This window comes from Grampus griseus (genome assembly GCF_964374135.1).
Source record: "Grampus griseus genome assembly, contig: HAP1_SCAFFOLD_208, whole genome shotgun sequence".
Lineage (NCBI taxonomy): Eukaryota > Metazoa > Chordata > Mammalia > Artiodactyla > Delphinidae > Grampus > Grampus griseus.
Window position 1 is genome coordinate 355,130 of NW_028133244.1, and position 22,662 is coordinate 377,791.

Below are 22,662 nucleotides of genomic sequence, written 5' to 3' on the forward strand. Positions count from 1 at the left end.
CCATGTCAGTCTAGAATTATCCATAGTACCTCTATGTCTATCTCTTCCTCCAATTCAACTTCCCAGTAGGGGACTGGCATTACCCCTCTGTGTAGATACAACCATGGAGGATCAGGTCCTAACGAGATCGTATCTAGAAGTGCCCTGTTCTGCAAGGTTAATGGTTTATTTTGCTATACCTTGGATTCATACGTTGATTTAAAATAAAAAGTGACATGATTTTTGAAGGTTGAAGCTGAGTGGCTGAACCAAATTTCTATAATCAAGTTAACATATATTTTCCCCCTGAGTCTGTACTAGGTCATTTCTTAAAAATTATTTTTTCTATCCTATGAATCTATATGTTTACATGAGCATTAGTTATTATTCCCAACGTCTATGTTATGGACGGAAAATAGGATTCTTCTTGTGTCCCAACTCAAATCAAACAGTAAAGCATTGTTTACATTATACAAGGTTTACATTGCACAGGACTGTTTATATTCTACAAGGATCCTGAGGTCATGTCTAGACCCAATGGGGAAAAATGTCATAATAGATTAGTAAGGACTGTAATGAAGATGGAAGGGGAAAGTGGTGGCATATGTGCTAGGCATTTATTTCCCCAACTGAGGTCATTTCCTTGTCATGTATCACAATGCTACTGTAGTTGCTCATGTGCTGCAATCCACTGCCCACCCATCCACCCATCTAACATTTTTGAGGACTTAATCTGTGCCAAGGACTCTACTCTCTGCCTGAAAGGCAAGTGAAAAGTACAACCCAGGTCTTTCCTGAAGGAGCACATAAAGGAAGACTGATCTCTGAATAGTAAGTGACACAAGATAATGGCTGAATGGGTGGTTGCTTTTTATCGTGTACTTGCAGGATAGAAAGCAGAGAGAAAAATAGCTCCAAAGAGTTGGACAGTTATATTATCATTGATTTTCGAGTGACCACCAATTAAAGGGCATGCTTAGCAGCTAGAAATGAGGACCTCATTAGATGACTACAAGAGCCAGACACTTTCAAAACGTTCCCCTAAACTCTCAGTTCCATTTTCATTTCATGAAGAGACAGCTTGGGAAGTCAGAGGTCACGCTCTTGTATGTCCACAACAGGGATGATTTAAGGCACCGGTAAGCTCCTGCTGAGCTGCCACCTAAGGTCATACGACTGTGAATCATGGCGGGATATAATGACTTGGGCAACATTCTTTCCTGCAAATACGTACAAGATGGATGATGAACAGTATTGAAGTATAATATATGGTGCCGATCATGAATTTAAATTCCCTCAGAAATGGAGGAGAAACAATTAGCAAAGGGCATTCTTGACTTCGTTGAGCAGCAATGCCTCTCTGACTCCCGAGACACTCATTTTCAGCAGTCAGGCCACAAGATGTGTCTTCAATTTCTGCAAAATCTAGTTCTAGCTAGATTTGGGGAACTAATGGGAACATGATCTTAATGGATGTCTCATGTTTCTCATGCAGTGTGGCTGTGGAATTTTATGGGATGGAGTCAACAAAAAAGACAGGTCCTTTTTTACAGCATTCTTTATATCTGTTCAATCTTGTCACTACCATAGTGTCCTACTAAAAGGACGTTTCAGGGACTGTGTGAGGCCTGGTACAGTGCGTTTTTATAGTCAGAGTGGGTCAGCGGATGGAGAATCACATGAGAGAAAACAACAGGATGAGGTGCTATTCCTGGCTCCAGCTTCACCTCAGAGAATGACCTTGGCAGAAGCACTTAACCTCACTTTGAATCTTTGAACCTCAGTTTTCTCATCTGTGAAATGAGGAAAGAACATCTGCCCCTTTGCTCCCTCTCAGGATTGTTGGAGGATTAAACAGATCAGGGCTATAACCTGAAGTACGGTGAACTCATGAGGAAAAAAATTAGACATCACTTAACTGTATAATATTCTTTTTAATCATTACTAATTTCCAAAGGTGAAGAAAACCTTGTTTAAAAAAAATATGTAAGCTGATTGTTTTTCTGGAAACAAAATAAAGGCTCAACTAGCAACCCTGCATTATAAAAGAGAACCTGAAATGCACATTCCAAATCTACTTCGAGACAGAAAGACCCCCAAATTCCTTCCAGTTTCCTAAGATTTTTCCACTATAATTTTTTTTGTTATTGTCTTCTTCATAAAATGTTAGTTATATTTTGGGGTTTTGCTATTGCATAGTTTAGCATATATAAGGAAATCGTCTTTCCAATTCACTAATAAAAAAGGGAGTACAGGAGAGAAGAAGGAAGAGAGGGAAGACGGAAGGAATAAATAGAGAACAAACCCACGTGGCTAGAAGAAACTGACCTGAGAAGACAAAACAATTCATAATTTAAAATACTATATAATACAAATGAAGTTAAAGATGTGTTTGCCCAGAAGAGGACTGACTTGAAGTAAACTGATATGATTTTCTGGATAACACCCTGTATTTCCCTGCTTTAGTGAAACAGTCACTCATAGAAGAGCTCTATCTACAGGGAAATTATGAAAGAAATAATCTTCATTTCTCCATGATTCTTTAAAACCAAATTGGACTTTATTCCTTCTTATTTCTCTCTCAAGCTCCACTCTTTGACATAGAAAATAGCATTCTGGAATGACTTAGAATTAGAGATCAGTCAATATTTCATGATTTTAAGGTTCTTCATTATGAACAATGTGAATTTGGACCCAATAATCCTAATCCTAGCTTTTTCTTTAGTTCTATAGTTCTATTAGGCCATGTTGTTAGAGCACTGTTTACACTTATTGCCAATAGTCTCTGGATTGGAGGTCAAACTGTTACTTACCTTCTTCAGCATACCCTTCAATGATTAAATGCCCCCAAGGACTTTTAAGAATCATTTTCATCTTGTAAATATTTTTAAATTGACATCTTAACTTTATAGTTGCTTCCCCTGTGAGGGAAAGAGACTAGGGTGATGGAGGGTTTTTGCTTCTTACTTTGTATTTTTTCAAGTACTTATTACTTTTGAAATTAAAATCAAGGAACCAGCACAAGAATGCTAGTAAGGTGTAAGTGAGATGTAATGCTTGGTGTGCATAAGGGTTCAATAGTCCACTGTGAGAGTGCAGCCTTTTGAACAACCTCAGTGATAAATGGGAACCACTTGTCCACGACTATTTTATTTAAGATGCAATACTCATTTCTATCCCCTTCAATACATTTTAAGTACCCCAAGCTAGAATAATGGGGCTAGAGGTGCAAGAAGAATATTATACCAAACAGGGGCAATATAAAAAAACATTACAATCAAATTTTCCTTATTAAAAATATAAGTCAAAAACCTAAATACACTATTATTCCACGGAGTTTTAAGGTATATTAAAAACATTGTGATAGGATGTTTCAAAAATTATGGTACAATCCCCTTCTGACACCCTCATTCCTGAGTCACCACTTCAGCAGGACTGGGCTTTGGCATACTCAACCCACATGATGAGACAATAGCAAAAGAGCTTGATGGCTCAGTTGCCGAGGACTAGCCCACTAGGTTCTGAAGACAAGTGGACCAGGTGCTCCCACTGTCCATGCCAACCACCAAACCTGTGAGTGAGGCTGTCTCAGACCAGCTCTCACTCAGCTGATCCATCAGTTGACTAAAACTGCACGAAGGAGCCCAGATAAAACCAAAAGTAAACACTACCCAGATGAATCCAGTCCCAAATTGCCAAGTAATTGCTATTTTAAGCCACTAAGTCTTTTGTTGTTTTGTTTTTTATATCTTTATTGGAGTATAATTTCTTTACAATGGTGTGTTAGTTTCTGCTTTATAACAAAGTGAATCAGTTATACATATACATATGTTCCCATATCTCTTCCCTCTTGTGTCTCCCTCCCTCCCACCCTCCCTATCCCACCCCTCTAGGTGGTCACAAAGCACCAAGCTGATCTCCCTAAGCCACTAAGTTGTGAGGTGGTTTGTAATACAGCAAAAGCTAATCTATACTCTAATACGATTCGGTCAAGTGGGTTTATCCTTGAGAATGCAAGGTTGGTTCAGTATCAGCCAATCAATTCATGTGATTCACTGTATTAGTTAAAAAAAAGGAGAAAATCATATCATCATTCTTTTTAGATACAGGAGATAAAAAGCATCCCATGAGGTTCAAAATCTATTGGGTAGGGTAAATTTTATAAAACTAGATCCAAATAATAACTATCTTTCCTTGATAAAGGCTATATACCAAAAATACATGGCACATGTATACACTAACAAAAATTATTATACTACTAATTTTTTTAAAAAATTAGCATTTCCTTTAAGGAGAGAATTGAGATAAAGATTTCTAACATTACTGGTCTATTGGAACTGACCTTTTTGGAGCTGTGTATTGAGAGAAATAGAAAGAGAGAGAAGGTTTAGAAGAATATAGATAAAAATGTCATATTTATAGATTGTTTTGATTATGTATTTCATTGGAAACACAGGAAAATCAATAAGCTATTAAATCTAAGAAAAGAGCTCAACATAGGGGCTGGAAAAAAATTAATACACCAAAATCAATTGTGTTCCTCCATAGCATCAATATCTAGATACAATACAAGATGAATTTACCATAGTAACAAAACCTATAGAGAGTATGGGGTTTCACCTAATAAATTATGCAGAAAATCTTCATAATGAAAACTTTATTAGAGGACACATGAGTAAAAGAAATATATATCACAGGTACGGATGAGATGACTTGCTATAAAAATATAAATGTCCTTATATTAATCTATAAAATCAAATGCAACTGTAATAAAAGGCCAAGCTGTTTTTTTTTTTTTTGAGGGACAGCATAAAAAAGTGATTCTAAAAGGTATCTGGGGGACTTCCCTGGTGGCGTAGTGGTTGAGAATCCGCCTGCCAATGGAGGGAACATGGGTTCAATCCCTGGTCCAGGAAGATCCCACATGCCACGGAGCAACTAAGCTGGTGCACCACAACTGCTGAGCCTGCACTCTAGAGCCCACGAACCACAACTACTGAAGCCCACGAGCCTGGAGCCTGTGCTCCGCAATAAGGGAAGCCACTGCAATGAGAAGCCTGTGCACCACAACAAAGAGTAGCCTCCTGCCCCACCCCTCGCTGCAACTAGACAAAGCTCGCACGCAGCAATGAAGACCTAATGCAGCCAAAAAAAAAAAAAAAGAAAAGAAAAAAAAAGAGCAGATTGTTCTATCTCCTATAAAAAAATTAAAATAAAATAAAATGTATCTGGAAGAATAAAGTTCTTCATACAGCTAAGGTAGTTTTGAAAAATAAGCTCAAAATGGAGAATGTGCCCTACACATTAAGATATATTGGGAAGTCATGATAGATAAGAACTGTGTGATGCCCTTGGAAGAAATGGCAAACAAAACAAATCAAACAGGTGGCCTAGAAATAGAGCTATATACAGATAGGAAGTTGGCACATGAAAGAGATGGAATCATAGTCCAATGGAGGAAGCTGAATTACAGCTTTTGGGGAAACAGTCTCATTTTATTTTATTTTTTTATTTATTTTTTTTTTTGGTACGCGGGCCTCTCACTGCTGCGGCCTCTCCCGTTGCGGCGCACAGGCTCCGGACACGCAGGCCCAGCGGCCATGGCTCACGGGCCCAGCCGCTCCGCGGCACGTGGGATCCTCGCGGACCGGGGCACGAACCCGCGCCCCCTGCATCGTCAGGCGGACTCTCAACCGCTGCGCCACCAGGGAAGCCCAACAGTCTCATTTTAAAAAGAGATATGAGACTGGATCTTAACCTAGTGATATCACTTATGTTGTACCCAGTCCTATATAGCTCACCTAATCTTCACAAAAAAATCCACAAGGCATAAACTATTATCCTCATTTTACAGGTGGAAAAACTGAGGTATGAGAGATAAAATGACTAGCCTAAGAAGTACATGGTGGAGCTGGAACCTAAACCCCACAGAAATCATTCTATTAACCATTATGTTATATAATTCCACCTAATGTACAAAACTAAAATACAATAGTTTTAATATCTAAATGTGAAAAATAAAATCTAGAGAGAATAAAAGAAATTGCAAGGTAATTTATTTGTGATTTCAGGGCAAGAGATGAAATAGATCTTTGAAAAATAAAGAAGCATACATTGTATGAAGCAAAAGTGATGAATTTAACTATATTAAAATTATAAGTTTATTAATATAAAAAATCTGATTTAAAAAAATGGGCAGAAGAGCTGAAGAGACATTTTTCCAAAGAAAACATACAGATGGCCAACAGGCACATGAAAAGATGCTCAACATCACTAGCCATCAGGGAAATGCAAATCAAAACCACAATGAGAGATCACCTCACACATGTCAGAATGGCTATCATAAAAAAGAACAAAACGAACAAGCCTTGGCGAGGATGTGGAGAAAAGGGAACCCTGGTACACTGTTGGTGGGAATGTTAACTGATGTAGCCACTAGAGGGGTGGGATAGGGAGGGTGGGAGGGAGACACAAGAGGAAGAAGATATGGGGACATATGTATATGTATAGCTGACTCACTTTGTTATAAAGCAGAAACTAACACACCATTGTAAAGCAACTATACTCCAATAAAGATGTTAATAAAAACAGAAACAAAACAGAACAACCATATAATCCAGTAATTTCACTCCTGGGTATATATCTGAAGAAAACAGAAACACTGATTTGAAAAGATGCATGCACCCACATCCAGTGTTTATAACAGCATTGTTTACAATAGCCAAGATATGGAAGCAACCTAAGTGTCCATCAACAGATGAATGAATAAAGAATGCATGCCATATATACACAATGGAACACTGCTCAGCCATAAAAAATGATTAAATTGTGCCATTTGCAACAACATAGATGGACCTGGAGGGTATTATGCTTAATGAAATAAGTCAGACAAAGACAGATACTGTAATGATATCACTTATAAGTAGAATCTAAAAAATAAGACAAATGAATGAATACAACAAAACAGAAACAGATTCACAGATATAGAAAACAATCTAGTGGTTACCAGTGGGGAGAGGGAAGCGAGAGGGGCAAGATACAGACTGGGAATTAGGAAGTGCAGACAACTATGTATAAAATAAATGAGATACAAGGATATATTGTAGGGCATGGGGAATATAGCCAATATTTTATAGTAACTTTCAATGGAGCATAATCTATAAAAATATTGAATCACCATGTTGTACACCTGAAATTAACATAATATTGTAAATCAATTATACTTTAATAAAAAATTAGAATTTTATGTACAATAAAGGATACCAAAGTCAGACTGAAAAACAGTTGATGGGTAGAAGACATATACATTATCTAAAACCCAATAAAGGACTCAAAATCTGAATACAAAAACTTCTACATCTCTAAAGACACTGAATACTCAATAGAAAAATGAGCGTAGGTCATGATAGGCAATTCATAGAATGGAAAACATGAACAGCAAGAAAGTATATGAAGACCTAACTTTTCTAGAATCAGAGCAATGCAGAATTAAAACACCTTACTTCATATGAATCCACACATGCCAAATTTCCAGAAGTTAAAATGCAAATTATGCTGTGGAGCAACTACGCCTGCGCACCACAACTACTGAGCCTGCGCTCTAGAGCCTGGGAGCCACAACTACTGAGCCCGCGCGCCTAGAGCCTGTGCTCCGCAACAAGAGAAGCCACTGCAATGAGAAGCCTGCGCACCGCAACGAAGAGTAGACCCCACTCGCTGCAACTAGAGAGAGCCTGAGTGTAGCAACGAAGACCCAATGCAGCCAAAAATACATAAATTGATTAATTTTTAAAAATGCAGATTAACAGCATGTGGTGACAAAGGATATGGCAAGAGAGAAATTCCAAGTATTGCTGGTGAGGGGAAAATGGTACAGCTATTCTGGGGAGGAATCTGTGAAATAAGGCATATATATGACTTCTACCTCAGCCATTCCACGGCTGCACTGTTACTCTGCACTGTTACTCAAGGGGACATGTGGAAAGACTGTATTAATGCTTTATGGTGGACATAAAGTGTTGAAAATAGCCTAAGTATGTATCACCAGGGTAATGGATAAGCAAAACATGGTATTAACATATGGTGGAATATTAGACAGTGGCCAGAAGCAATAATTTCTATGAAGCAACATAGACAAATTTTAAAACAATAATTTTGTGTAGAAAAAATAAAAGAATAGGATGTGATTTTTAGTCGATACTACTTTTGCAAAAATTAGAAAATACAAAACAATTCGGTATTTCAAATATATACATATGTTTAAAATAACTATGAAAGGTGAGTTGGGAAATTACATATTAAATGGCCCAAATGGTGCTATATAGGGGAAAATAAAGGAAATAAATCTGGCAGAGGAACATCGGGGCCAAAACCAATCTTAAAAGTATTAGAAAATAGAGTGACCATACACACTGATGATAGAGTGACATGAACTGAGGCATATGGTCCCTTTTGAGTAAATGCCTTAAATACAAACTAAAAAAATAATGTCATAAGATTTACAAGCACTATAAAAATATTTAGCATTATTGCAGTAGATAGTAGAAATATATAACCTTTCAACTTAAATGAAAACAAGACTGATGAAATATCATCTTTGTTCCCATGTCATCCATGCAAAGGAAGAAATAATAAATCAGCTTTTAAGATAGAAGTTTTTACAATGAAAGATAAAAAAACAAAGAAAAAGAAACCCTAACTGTTTATCCCATGAAGGGAGAAAAAAACAATTTGAAAAGTCAGAGTAGAACTCTCTGAGGACAATATTTAACATCAATTTTTGTAAAACAGAATTTTAAGAAGCTGGTTTTGAATTGTTTATAGAGTTTCTAATTAGCATGCTGAGGAAATACAGGGTCCATCTTAATCCAGAAGCAAATAAAAAGTTTTGACTCTTAAAATGCTAGGCTCTAGAGTAGCTGCGTGCTGGTGTGCTGGTGTGTATGTATGTGTGTGTGCACATTTGCTGTGTGTTTTCAATAAATTCAAGAGTACATAACGGTGTATGTTATTACCTTGTAACAATTCTTGAGCAAGTCTAACTGAAGGTCAGTAGCAGACAAGTAGATGCCGCTTGGGTGGCCCCCCAAACTCTCAGGTAATGCGCAGATCTGGCTTGGCAATCATGTTCTGCTTTTAGACATAATGCATTTTTATGTTCTTGTTAGCATTGAAAGACTAACTTGAATATTCTGCAACTGATGAAATGGACAACAGAGCAGTAACCTAGAGTTTACAAGTATCTGGGGCAGTAAAACTTTAGTTCTAGATTTAACTTGGATTTTAGTCCTAATTTAACTTGGATTTTCTACAACGCATTTTTTTCCTATAAACTGGAGGTATATACCACCATAATCCTAAAAAACCTGTGACTTTGGGCTTCAGGGGTCTAAGCCTTCTCTCTAAGTGACTGAAAGGTACAAGTGGATATTAGACCCGTCTAAAAATTGTCCTTTTCTGCCCTCACATAAAAGGGTTCAGCTTGATTTTTGGATAGCTGTCATTAAAAAAAAAAAAAATGTGCAAAGAGCTAATGCCTTTTGCTACAAGACAAAACAATTTCTCCTGGACATGCAGTAATAGGAGGCAATGCCATGTGTTGGAAGCATGCACATGTTTTATGATAGATATTAATCTGGAGGTTAACAGCTAGGTGCTCTGGTTGAAGTAGTTTATTTCAAACATACATATAATGTTAACCCACTTTGTAACAAAGCCTTCAACATTTCATATGCAAATTCTTTTTTCTTTCTAGTTTAAGCCCAAGGAAATCCCTATAAATCTTGTCACCAAAGAGAAAATATAAAGAATTCATAAGATTAAAGAGTTCTTATCAATTGTATAAAAAACTAGAAATGTACTAACTAGACAAAAATGTAGATGTCTAAGAGAACGTCCAACAAACAGAAAAGTAGAGGACTGCACTGAGATTGCAATCCTGAGAAAAATACATTATTTCTAAATGAAGAAGTAAAAGGAGATAGTATAAATTGAAGCCAGAAGAAAAATTTAAAACCTACAAAAATACGAGTCAATACAAAGTTAAAAACCCATTAATTTTACTATATACCCAAAGGCTTCACAAAAGATCTCATGAATATCACAAATTAAAATAAAACAAACAAAAGCCAGAAATATTGTTTTCCCCAAATTGTACTACTACCTGCTTATTGCTTCAGTGGTAAGAAGAAAAATTATCTTCAAATAGTTAAATTGTATACCTACTTATATTTTAACTCTTAGGTGGATCTGTTATATAATATATATGATCTTTAAAGAAAACTTGTTGATTGTTTATTTTGGCATCTGTTAGGAAATTCCTATTTAATTAGATAAATCTCCTTAGATAACTCTTAAATAAAAATAGATGCAAATATACTATGTTTCATATCATTCATTTTAGACCTCTAAGAGTTGGAAAAGCTCAACCTGGAGAAGAAACTAGTTTTATTGAGGGAAGAAACTACTTTCCAGTTTAGAAGAGGAGGGATTATCCCATTTCTGTAGAGGAAGCAATCAGGAAGATACAAAAAGAATGATCCTTGCCTAGTGCTAAGGCCAGAACTACTGTGGATATTGTACCAGATCTTGTAAAAACAGCCACTGTGCTGGCACTCACAGGCCTGGGTCATGGTGTGTTTAACAATAAAACTTTGTTCCAAAGGATGGAACTCCTTTGGGCCAAAAAGCTTTCACCTGCATTACTCCATTAACCTCACTGTTTGGTTATGGGAAATGTGTTTATTTTTTGAAATGACATTGAAATATATCCTTAAAAGAACACTTTAGGTCTCAACAAGATTCTCTTCTCTTTCAGCCAACACATTACCTTTTAGAAATCAACAGTCTACTTCTTTCTTTAAGTCATCACATTTCAAAGCTGTAGCAGCTAATAAATGTTAATATGATTTTTCCAAAACTGCAATCTCCCTAAATTTCTATGCTGTCTTCTTTATCCTGTCTTTTCAAGGTAAAGGTATCTTTCCAGTTTTCTTAGCATTATCAGGATTATGGATTTTGTTCATTGTTAAAGTTCGTTATTTATGGACATAAGTTAATGTAAATGCAAAAATATCTCATATTATTCACAAGCTGGCTGACTTAAATCACTCGCTCTTGAAACAGCTTTACTGCTCTCCAATCTGTTCAAATGCACGGAAATATAAATTCAGGATGATGTGGCTTCTCTGCAATGCTTTCTTTTCAGGCTGCAGTCTACATGAGAGCGTTATATCTTATCCTTGCTGCTGTTGTTGTTCAATCTATAAAATCTCTCTTGAAGACCCCCAAAACAGCTTGTAATTTAAACTTTTACTTTTGGTGACTCACTGTTTTCAAATTGCCATCTCTGACCATATCCCCCTTCCAGGGGAATTTATGCAGACTCTTAACCCATAATTGCTGTACTCTTTACCTCTATTTCTGGGTTCTTAAATTAACTGTTACATCAGTGTGCTTCATTACTCAAATTATTTTTTCTTAGGAACTTTTCCTGGAAGTAAGTTCATGCTATTTTTGACAAGCAAACATTTGACTTCTGAAAGAATTCTTATGGAAATGGGTTTATATTCCAAATGCACCACCACAAATCTTTGTGACCTTGCATAAACGTCCCTTACCATTTCAGGTGCTATCTTTACTTGACTCCAAAGTGAACTGATTAAAACTATGAGCATCTAGCTGTTATGCACTTTTGTCTCAGTTTGGTCAGTGAAACTCTCAAAAATCCATCAGATTTTCATTATTTTTATCATTAGCCTGTTTGTATAAAATAAGTTACCATTTATGGAGCCAGTGTTCTCCTTTATTCCGGCATCCAATCATTGTAAATATTTCTCATGGACACATTCTTAGAAGGCCTATGAATAACCTGGCCTCTTACTGATTCTCCCTTTTGGAGTCTTACTAGCCAGACTTCCCCAATAACTTTCAGAGAGAGTTTTCCCCCTTTCCGGGTCTTCTTTTTGAATTCTATACGCCATAGAACTTTCAAAAGTCATCACACCAATACTAATATTACCACATACCCTCCAAAAAGCTCCAAGCTGTTTATGCCTATTCATTAAGTTAATACTTTATCAAAACTTGTCCAATTAAGTAGTTTTAGCACAGATATTTTACACATTTTAGCACAGACATGCTCTGTTTAAGGCTGACAGATCCATTAGGAATTAACTTTCTGGTACATTTTCCCTCTGACATTTTCCTCACAACTGCGTTTCCTCATAACTGAGCCATCAGTTATCTCTTACCTATAGAAAGGCAGATAAGAGAAAAGAAAGCTAAGTGAGAAAAGATATGTAAATAGACTAGCACAATATTGGACACATAATAAGTATTCAATAAATGATAGCAAGTATTCTTACCCTTATCCTCACATTAGTTTATATGTATTAAAAACTGATTACTGGACTCAACTCTTACTTCCATTGCTCATTAGATCCTCACAGAAACCTTGGAGGAAGCGAGGTTTTATCCCCATTTTACAGGTTGGGAGACTGCAGCCTAGAGGGCTTAAGTACCTTAACTGAAGTCATATAGTCAAGAAATAAGCCTATATTTGTCACAATCACTTGCCCATGCTTTGACGTGACACCACCACCCATCATTTACCCAGCTTCACCAAGGTACTACTGAATTTTTTACTCTTATTCTCCTCTCTTTGCTTCATACTGCCATTGCCACCAACCCAGTCAAATTCACTTTTAATTTTCCAATGTTAGTGAAGGGAGTAGAAGGTGGAAATTGAGGTTAAAGGAGGAAACTTTAATGTTATTCAAGGATGACTTCATCTTAACTTCCAGCCTTCGTCTACCCATTCTCTGCTCCAGTCACACGCAGAGTATTTGCTCTCTCTTCCATGAGTCTTGACTTTCCTTGTCTTTATGCCACTTTTCTTTTCTCCATTTGCAATGAATCTCCCTTTCCCTTGGTTCTTCACCATTTCTTACTCCATACTCTCCATTAAAATTCAAATCTACCTTTAAAGCCCAACTCATATACCAGTTCTGTCCTGCAGTCTCCTGGATCTGCCAAGTCAGAACTAACCACTTGCTCCTCCGTGCTCCTGCAATGGCAATGATGTTAGAAGGGCGAGTGATTTTACAGCTCGCTCACCACCTGCGGGAAATATGTCCTATTTGCCCTTCCACATCCTTGCTCCACCCAACTCTATATGGATGGCTTGCATGGCCTAGCTTAGTAAGTGTCCTTGCTCTGGCTTCTGTTTGGCTCACCAATGAAGAGTACCAATAGAAGATTGTAGGGAATGAAGGAGGGGAGTGAAGTTAGGGTATTAATTCTTGCCAAATTGCTGGGAGTTGGCCGCATCCCCCAACTAACGTATAGTGTTTCTCTGTGGGGCGTCACAGCATCTTTGGGGAGGACTCTCTCTCCAGCAAGGCTTCCTTTCTCTTTCATCTCCTATAAAGTAGCCACACTTTTACTGAACCCAGGGCACTACACTATCTCTTGATTCTCTACATTGGGCTCAATTTATCCTTACTGATGTACCCCTGATCTGCTGCTGAGACCCTGTCTGATGAACTTCGTAATATGCTCTTCTAAGCTGTTAATTTTACAAACCACATTATTACACTTATTAGAAGAATGTCTTCAGGACGTGTCAGTAAGCTCTGATTGATGATAATGGTAAACAGCTAGAACTTATGGAACATAAAGTATGCTTTGGTTACTCTCGAGTACACCGTGTGCATTATTCTAATTAATTAAAATCACTATTAGCTAAGCAAGGCACACAGATGCTAAGAGGTTCCCAGAAGTAACTTGCTCGTGGTCACTCCAGTGTTTCTGTAGTGTTTAGGACTCAGATCTGTCCAAAGCCTAAACCTTAAGTTCTAGGTCTAAGCAGTGGGTCTCCAACTTGAGTATGCATCAGCATCACCAAGAGAGCTTGCTGAAACAGGTAGTGGGCCCCACCCACAGAGTGTCCGAGTCTGTAGGTCTGGAGCAGGGCCCAAGACTTTCATTTCTAAAGATTCCTACGTGCAGCTGATGTGCTGGTCTGGGTACCAGACTTTGAGAACCACTAGTCCAGGCATTTTAGGTCCAGAATTTCAGGTGTTAGAATAATTTTCTGGTGATAAATGTCCAAAAAACTGCATTTTTCTGTTTGTAAGGAGGTAATACATTAAATGTCCAAAAAACTGCATTTTTTTCTGTTTGTAAGGAGGTAATACATTAAATGTCCAAAAAACTGCATTTTTTTCTGTTTGTAAGGAGGTAATACATTCAATGTCCAAAAAACTGCATTTTTCTGTTTGTAAGGAGGTAATACATTCAATCTTAAAGAGTCAATAATGGGGCTAAGTATTTAAGAAAGAAGAGTTATTCTCCAGGAAGATGGGAGGAGATGGACATTCTAAGGACAGGAATGCCCTTTCAGGAAACTTGCAAAGGGAACAGAAAAATAACATAGTAAGATTCTGCTATCCAGTGTCCACAGAACATGAGTGGGGTACTCTTGACGGTAAAATGGGAAGCCAACTTTTGCTCACCATATACATACCTTATTCAGTACAAATGTTTATTAAGAATCTCCAAAAGCTAGACACTAGGCATCAGGGCTACACTGATAGAGCAGATAAAGTGCCTGGCCTCAGGGAGCTTGTGCTTCAGAGGATGTACATCAGCTAGATAGACTGAATGATGGCTACTATATTAGGTTCACACTTCGTCTCAAGAAAAAAATATATCCATAGACGTGATCCAGGAGTCAAATGGCAAAAGACCTAGCCTCAAAGTGAGTGTTAATTTCATTAAATGGTAGGTAAAAATTATTTTATGTGCCGAGATAGGCTCTGCTTAAAAGACACACTATTCCTCCAAACGTATTATACAAGCCAGCTTATGAACCTGTGACTTTTTCTAGGAGAAATGTTGCCTTCTTTCCCAAGAAGGGAGCGGTAGGGGTCGGGGTGGAAATAGTTTCATCATCAGAGGCACAGTCTCACTACTACTGCTCAGCCCCAATTCGCAACCTTCTGAATGGTTTCCAGACTAAGTAATTTAGCAAAGTGATGAAGAAAAAATGGCCCATTAATCTTATGATGCGTGTTATAACTTAACTCTGGGTTTAGCATAGGAAAAATTTTATTTGCATTGATTAGAAATATGCTTTATGGCTGCATATATTATTCACTCTGAACATTCTAAAATTATTAGCTGGGTTGACATGATGAACTGCACAGGAGTACTTCTAGATGGCATCTCAATGTCATCTGTTACTCACATCATATAGGTCTAGGAATCAATATGTATTTTACTCAATATGAGATCTTATTCCAAACACCAAAAATATGCCTGTTTTTATTCGATGGTTATCATCATGAAACTACTAGCTAAACATCATTTAGAAAATTCAAAGCAAGTAAATTACTGTATTAACTGTCCAACTATGATTATGACTTTCCTCCACTTACAGCTGAACCTAATATAATGATCTGGTCAGTCTGACTAGGAGGATTTATTCATTAATTTACTCAAATGTTCTGAGGTATATTTTGAAGGACTTAAATTATGGTCTGGTTTGTAGGATCCAACAGTAAGGGTGCAGGTTTATCTCCTACAAGCTCTGTGACCTTGCCCAAGTGACTTAGCATCTCTGAGCCTCACTTTCCTAATCTGTAAAATGGAAACAATAATAGAACCCAAGTTGTAAAGCGGAAGGAAAAAAAGTAATATGGCAATGTATTTTGGCACAAAAGAGCAGTTACGCTGATGGTCATTATTTGTGAATACTGTTGCTAAGATTACTGAAAACCTGTTGTGTGTTAGGTGCTGTTCAAGGACTAGAATTTTAAGACTGTTCTTCACCTTTATCCCAGTTTTACCTGCAAAGTTCTGCCATGCACTGGAAAAACATACTGGTATTTCTAGGGAAGGGGACCACACAGGTGACATTTTTGTTTCACCAGGTAGATAAAGTATACAAAGGTTATAGTGTACCTTTTAAGTCCTTTGGACGTCTAGTTACCTTTCACTAGAATGATTCTAGTAGATTCTGATAGATACCTGAGACAAGGTCAGGTCAGTGATGTTGGTACCTTTTCTGGCTTAAGAGCATAGGGCAGAAACACAGGAAGAGAGGTCTTCCTTTTCCACTCCTGTTACTAAGAACCCTCTCGAATAATGACAATCTGAAACAGATCACTACATTGTTGCATGTTGTAGAATCAAAGCAGTGTACAAAGCAAAGAGCACTGGCCTCCATTATACTTGCATTTCACTTGAGATTCACTTTTCTAGACCGTGGTGAAAGCAGATGTTTCAACACTTTCCAGGTACTGGAATATTACCATCTGGCAATCTCCACCACTGCATGTTTGATCACACTATTCCCTGCAAATGGAATGCTGTTCCATCAAGGTCAGATTGACCAATGCAAATACCTGATTTTATCGTACGGTCAGAACCAAATTAACTTACTGAAATTCTGCCCAGCTCAGGGTCTACCTTCTCTGTGAAACCTCCTGTGAGATCCCAAGTTACAAACAACTCTATCTTCTTCAGAAGACATTGTATACTATATAAATAGTAATTTACATATAAATATATTATATGTGTGTGTATTTCTTTGTTACATTAAGTTATAACTCCTGCGGTTTCTCTTCTTAACTAAACTGGACCCCCTTATCATCACAGTGGCCATGTACATCATTGTATCCTCCAAAACATCCAGATAATAATATCATGGATTCAGTATATAGTTGTTTAATAGAAAACAACTAACCACTGTAGAATACTAGTGTCTCTCAAGGTGTGTTCAGTGGATCATAAATCCTACGAGACAGTCCATGACGGAAGATTTCAAGTAAATTTGGGATCTGTTGTCCACTACATCTCCTTATCAGAGACTCATAATTCACAAGACTCGTAAAAAGCTCTGTAGCCAAAGAAACTGTTGACTTAGTTTGACCCAGTATTTCTCTTACAAGAGTATCAGTTCTGGAGGTCAAGGACATTTTCCACCTCTAATACAACATCTCTACTGCCTAGTAGAGTGCCTGGCACTTAGTAGACACCTAATAAATATTTGAATAAGTTTCAACATACATTCCCCTTTTAAGCTATAGAAGAAAAACATAGTATATAGTAGATTTTGATTTACTTGGGGAGAATAATCATATGAATAGATAAATTTACACAAATCATTTTAAAGTATATATATTTGATAATACTTTTTTCCACAAATCTACACAATTGCACATTTAGTGGTGATAGTAAACGAACTACATTTGCTTCTGAAAACTTGCTAAGAAGCATGGCTACTAAAAACTACAACTTGAACCCAAAACAATTGATTTAGTTCATCGGTCCCCACTCCTTAGCAGTTTTAATATAGAAGAAAATAGACGCATATATTTCTTTTCTGCCATAATATGACATCATATAAGGAATGCTATTTCATTAGCTAGAAATAAGATTTGCTTTTGTTATTTTAGTACATTTGATCACATAAGAATAATTCTAGATTTTTTCCCCTCCTGTGACTCTCATAGCATCCCATCTAAAATAGACTTTGGAGATTTAGATCAAATGTCATATCAATTGTCCTAGACTGCTTACTACGTGCTTTCACTATAGATTTTAATGTCAATAGAGAAAGGAGAAGGAAAAGTCAAAGGGAAATGAAACAGGTGTATGCAACACCCCTCTCTACTACCAACATTTCTCAGAATTCTGGGGGAAGTTGCATCTATAAGGGGAAAGTTTTTCACCATGGAACTCACGGTGGTTGAACTTCTCATGAAGAATTTTTTTTTTCACTACTGAAGAAAAATATGTTTGATTTTACCATAACTGAAAAGTTCTCCTGTTTCTACTTCTGAGGTTTGCCCTCAAGACTACTGTTTACCTAATGGAAGTGACTCCTATGCATGGAGGAAAAAGTGCACCATTTGAAGGAAAAGCTAAAGGAGTGATATTCAGGTAGCTCCTCATTCCACCAATGAAAACATACACATAGATTTTCCACTTTACACCTCATTTTCCACCTTATTTTCATGATTTTGAAATGAATATGTAGGGTCTGATGAGTTTGTCGATAGTCTATAATTATTAGTTATTAAAATAGAATACAAATGATAAGCCATATGTAAAAATGCTGTGTGAATAAACCGCTATACCCCAAATAATACAAATGAGTGAATGGCAGTAAATGCTAAGAGGGATTAACAACATAAAGGATATTAAAAAAATGATGACTGTATTTCATATCTATGTGTCTTTTTCTCTCTCACTCTTTTTTTTTTTTTTTCTTTTTTTGCGGTACGCGGGCCTCTCACTGTTGTGGCCTCTCCCGTTGCGGAGCACAGGCTCCGGATGCGCAGGCTCAGCGGCCATGGCTCACGGGCCCAGCCGCTCCGCGGCATGTGGGATCTTCCCGGACCGGGGCACGAACCCGCGTCCCCTGCATCGGCAGGCAGAACACTCAACCACTGCGCCACCAGGGAAGCCCTTCCCTCTCACTCTTACTCAACTCCTAAATAACTAAGAGAATATGCTCACAAATGGTAAGCATGTTTTGGATGTTCGATGTGTGTTTGTGGGAAAGAACAAAAAAAAAAACACTGCCTCTATTAGGTCAAATATCATACAAGAGATGAATGAGATTAGAGATGGGATTGGGATTTGTGTTAGTAACTCAATAGCTAACCAATCACAGATATGACAGTGTAGTGCAATATGCAAATATACTTTTAAACAACTTCTCTTAAGTTATCTACTGTCTGTAAAGACAATCACACTCAACTGCTCTGCACTTAATCCCAGAGCTTGAGTTAGAATCTGTTAGAAATAGGTACACGTTTCATTGCTTTGGCAACATTTACGTGGCTCTGCATCAGGCAATACAACTGCTAAGATCACACGCTGGGAATTCGGGAAAGGCTAGTGTCCAGTTCTGGTCGTTCTACCACCCAACTGTGATGTAGGATAAATTCCTGATTAAAAAAAAAAAAGAAGAAAAACCCTGAAGATGCTGAAACAGTATTTCCTACTTCACAGGGTTGTCATGGGGATAAAAGGTCATTAGGATAAAGTGCCTCTCACCCAGGAAACACTGATAAATGCTACTGATGCTACCATCATCATCATCATGACCGATCAAGAACATATTGCCACATGGAAATTCCAACATTCCCTGGGCCATTCACAACTTTCCTTTAAAGGACTCATATTCTATGTGGGGTCTTAACACCTTCAAATAACAGAAAATACAAGTCTTTAGCCTTTTTTTCTGTAGCTAATTTTGGCATCTTTCACCTCTGTCCACTTAAGTGTTGGTTTAGCATATTCTTGTCACACAAAGAAACTACTTCCCAAAGAGAGGAACAATGTGTCAAGTGACAAAGACATTGAGTGAAGTCTTTCACATCCTAGATTGTCCACGGTACAGCTCAGCTGGTCTCTGGGTTGGAAGGCCTGGGTCTACTTTGCTTGTCTGTTACAGGGGAAGGGACATGGTCCTTAGCATGTGGTCTGTGAAACAGAGGCAGCCGCGGGTAGAATTATAACACAAGCAGAACTGGCTTCAATTCTTCCTTCTTAGGTCTTTTCCTTCTTCAGCTGTTCAAGGAACTTGCCTGCCCTCTGTCCCTGCCAGGACGATGTTACATCTGCCTGGATAAGTAGGTCACCATTGTATATCAGGAAAGGTCTTATTTGTAATCATCAGGAAACATATATGGCTAATTTGAGCAGAAAAGGAAACTTTCGGTAGTTTATAGTTAGGTCTCAGTAACTAGAAGCAGACTAAACAACCGAAAGCCAAGGCTATGCTATTGCAATTATAGGATCAGGCCAAAGTGATGTTATAAGTCCTAGCTGGCCTTGCTACCAAGCAGGAACAGGAAACAGGAGGTTGACCCAGCACTGCTGGCCTTGCTTCTTTACATCATTTATTTGTAATTCAAAATCCAAGAGAGGAGTGCAGTTGGCCAACCCGAGGTCGCCCGACTGTTTTCCATCTGTAAGGGAGACTGAGCATGTGAGTAAACAGTGTATCTGACATGTTCAGCTTGTATAACGAGAGGAAGGCTCTGTTTCTCATCAAGACCCACAAAGTGGAAAATTCCCCAAATAGAAAGGAATTTCAGATGCTTGAAAAGTTAAAAACAACAACAACAAACAAATGCAGATGTGGAATTAAAGACATGGAGTAATTAAGAACCTATATGTGGAGTGATTCAGACCTGAGTTCATACCTGGAGCAAGCTACTCAATCTTGCTGAGCTTCAATTTTCTTTAAAGGAAACAACGTGGAAGATGATATCCACATGTAACTTGTGGTACACATGAAGGAGGGTAGTACAGTATATGATGCCTGGCACATCCTATGCATTTTCTAAAACTACTACTAGTACTATTATTATTGTTACTTATTATACAATTTATTGTAGAAATTAACAGGGAGAGTATTAATAAATGTTAATACAGTGCTAAGTGTCACATTTATGATCTCAACTAATTATTTGTTGATTCAACAAACATTCCACATATCAGAAAATAACCTGTTAGTGTATATATATATATATATATATCTATATATATATCTATATATATACATATTTTTTTTTTCAGAAGAAAAGAAACCCTGAGGCTTAGAAAGTATAAACAATGTACCAAAAGTCACTCATTTAAGAGGTAATGGAATATTATTCAGCCTTAAAAAATGAAGGAGATCCTTTCATTTGTGACAATATAGATGAAACAGGAGTGCATTATACTGATGAAATAAGCCAGACAAGATAAATACGAATGATATCATTTATATATGGAATCTAAAAAGAAAAAAAGCCACACTCATAGAAAGAGAGAGTAGAAAACTGGTTGCCAGGGGCTGGGGTGTGGGTGGGGAAAAGAGGGGAAGATTGGTAAAAGGGTACAAACTTTCAGCTGCAGGATGAATAAGGTCTGAGGATCTACTGTATAACATAGTTACTACAGTCAATAATCCTGTATTGTATAACTAACATTTTCTGAGAGAATAGAACTTAAGTGTTCTCACCACAAAAAGAAAAAAAGGAAAAAGGTGTCATGAGCTGTTAGATGTATTAATTAACGTGATGGGAAGGATCCTTTTGCCACGCATATGTATATCAAATCATCATGATATACTCTTTGACTATCTTACAATTTTGTCAATTATACCTCAATAAAACAAAAAAAAGAGGTAATAAAGACGAGATTCAAATCCAGGATTATCTAGCTCAAAAAACTACACTCTTAACCATTACAATATAGTATCCATCCATATGTTGTAACTGTAAAATGCTTAACACAAAGGAAACGTTAAATAAATGGTATTTATTCTAACTCTAATGCTTACTAGATATTAGTTATGTGGTACGCTTTACTTCTAACTACAAGGGTATAAGGTGCAAATTCTTGCTACAGAACGTAAAAGCCCCTGTGGTACCCTGTAGGATAAACACAGTACCTGTAAATCTCTCATCTCTCAACCCAGAGTCTCCTCAAGTTGGAGGTCTTTACCCCCTTTATAATGTGGGAATAATGCCTTTCCCACATTTGCACTGGGCATGAAAATCCATACTTCCAGGTGTATACTGAACCTCCACTTAGCTCCTCGTCACCTTGGAATCACCAGACCAAAGATCATTTATTCCATTAATATAAATGATGTAGGGATAGAAGTACAGAATATACAGAGAGTGTTGGAGGAATCCAAACAACAAGTCCTCCACTCTCAAAACAAATTTTAGAGTTCCAAAAGTAAAGAGCAATGTTTGGAAATAAAACTAAAAATGAAACTAACATCTACAATTAGCCAAGTATTTATTATGGGCCAGGCTACTTACTAGGCACTTGATAAACATTACAGCTCATCTTCCTGCAGTCCTTCAAAGCATATAATATTGTTTCTATTTCATAGAGAAGAAAATTGTATCTAAGCAGGTCAGTGATTAGCCCAAGACCACAGGGCTAGGCTGTAAGAAAAGAAGGCCAAGTTTCAGTGGTCAAGATGGTGATGGATGTTATAACTAGAAGATTACGGCTAATCAAATAAAAATATTCAAAACGGTCCTAATGTATGATGAGGATTTCTTTAGAATAACTTGGGTGCCTTAGTGACTACAGTAGTGGTAGGCACTACAGTCTCTTTAATTTGCTAATCATACAAATCTACTTTAATATTCTTGGTGACAAGGAGCTAACTACCGATAAGACAGCTTCTTCAGTTTTGGGGCTACTCCAGGGTGAAATGCCGGAACGTCTTACTGTCTGCAATGCTATCTAGTTCTACCAGGGGGAATAAAGCAGAACAAGTAGCCACTGTTCTTGACAAATGGATACAGTTTCCGTTTTTCAAAATATGAGTGTCACATTCATTCATTGTATCAGATAGATCTGTCAAATGGCTTTGCCCATTTACTAATGGATGGCACACTGCAGACACACGTTGGGTCAAAGGACTCAATGTCACCTCATTGATACTGTCATCAGTATAATTTGTATTGGCATTTTGTCTCACCCTGACTTTAAGGACTATGTGAGGAGATCCAAGTCTCCAGACCATGGACTGATCACCTCTGCTTGACACAGTATTCTCTGCTCATTTCCAGAGGGGACCAAGGATGAGCTCTTGTACTTCTGAGTCTATTCACCCTACCTGGCAACACATACTAGCTGGGCTGACTGGAT

General features: G+C 37.5%; 1 long non-coding RNA gene across 1 annotated transcript in view; it reads right to left on the minus strand.

Moving 5' to 3' along the window:
• Window positions 1–8,996: 8,996 nt before the first annotated feature.
• LOC309817786 overlaps window positions 8,997–22,662 on the minus strand; it is a 28,390-nt gene continuing 14,724 nt past the window's right edge. The window contains exon 4 of the long non-coding RNA XR_014296252.1: window positions 8,997–9,108. This is a non-coding gene — a long non-coding RNA (uncharacterized lncRNA). The remainder of the gene's footprint in view (window positions 9,109–22,662) is intronic.